Consider the following 1,880-nt stretch of genomic DNA (forward strand, 5'->3'; position numbering starts at 1 on the left):
TTTTGTTTGTATGCTCTTTCTGGTGGTGCTAAGTCAGTGCACCTCACATAGTTATTAATTAAACCGTCAACATAATCTTTTCTCCTTTTAAAGTTTGAAAAGTTTCTTTATTTTGACAAAACCTTTTGCTGCTAGCTAAAATGAGTGCGAACTATGTACATTCACAGAGTTATATTATGGAGGGGGTGATCAGCATGTATAGAAGTATTTGATTCTAGAGTCAAAATTTGCTGCAAGTCACCCAGATCATGTGCACCACTTTAGGTTCACCAGGACACAGGCCACTCTGGTGTTCCACTTTCATATTTTGATTTTGACTTGCCTCTTTAGACCTACCAATGTCAATGTAACTAGGAGCCAGTGCATGGTGCAGAAGCCTCCCATGTGCCACTCCCACCCCATGGAGGACTGTGCCATTCTATGACAACACTGGCAGTGCCCACCTAATGCCCCCCACTCCACCTGCTCCCCTGGCCTGGGAGGAAGGAGGGTGGGAGGTAGATGTCAGCCTCTGTGTCACTGGCAAGATTTGATGACTCTGTTGTGGGGTGGGCATGTAGAATTGCTTCTTCTTTTTCTGAATCTCACACCATCAGCATCAGTGTAAAAGCCACAGAGCATCCAGCACCAGGTAGTGTCCCATGATATTATCTTAGGGAGATTCTGAAAAGTGTCTTACCGGTCATATGTTCTCTACATTTAGGAGACCCTTCCCAGTTAGCAAAACTCTTTCATTAATATCATCACATTTAGCCTCAGTAAAGATGTAATGGGCTGGTTGAGTACTTTTTTCAAAACAAAGGATGAACAAGCTCAGAGAGACTGAGTGACTTACTGAAGGTCACACAGCAAATTATAGACTATTTTACTTTATGTCTAGGGTCTTCCACAATATAAAATAGATTGTATGTATTGCGACAAGTAGCATTTTTGAAGACAGCTGTAACTCCTTTACCAGGAATAATATTTACACATCACATTTAGAGATAAAGCTCAAAATGCAAATCTTTTCCTGAGAGTGGAAAAGCATGAACAAATGAGCACTACAGGCCTTTACATATTCAAAATATTAAAGTAATTCTAGGATCGTAGACTTGATGTAAGACATGGTAGTTAATAGGAGCGTTCTAGATTAAAAACAATTTTGCGCAAATATACATTTGTGTGTGTGTGTATATGTCTACTTGGAAAGCATATTGCTTTAGGTGTTTTTGCCATTTCTTAGTTACCAATTTTACACTCTGTGTTCACAGCATTTGCCACCCAATATCTACACATAAAGCCACCATAATACTTTAAATTACTCTATATTTCATTTTCAGCCCTTTGGAATCATAAACTAAGACTGTTTAGCTAATGAAGCACTTTCATGAGGAAAAATTGCAGATTTTTTGAACATGATTCTAGGAATAGTTCAGTTTTCACATTTAGTGTCCAAACCTAAGTTCATCACATGAAGCACAAAATTTGCTTGTATTTTTAAAAGTCAGTTGTATCTTCACTGTAAACAAATAGCATAAAAGCAATAAAAACACTTCCCTTCATTGTATGAAAATGTGTGGCATTTTCTTTGAGTTACTAAGAAAAATCCTGGATTTAGAACTTCTGGATCTTCTTCACTTGTAAATTTGAGACTATTCTTTACCATACTTTAGTTTTTAGCCTAGGGATTTGGTGCATTTTATTAAAAAAAGGAAAATGCAGACAGTGAAAACTGAGACAGAGTTAGAAGACTTCAAGCACAGTGGACCAGCAGGTGTATGTTCAGGGCAAGTGAAGGTTCCCCTCCACTGGATTCAATGACTGAAAATTATGAAGATACCAAAAATGCAAGAAGTCACAGGAAATATTTTTCCTCAATGGCAAAGATGACACAGTAG

This window comes from Chlorocebus sabaeus, chromosome 7, assembly GCF_047675955.1.
Source record: "Chlorocebus sabaeus isolate Y175 chromosome 7, mChlSab1.0.hap1, whole genome shotgun sequence".
Taxonomy (NCBI): Eukaryota; Metazoa; Chordata; class Mammalia; order Primates; family Cercopithecidae; genus Chlorocebus; species Chlorocebus sabaeus.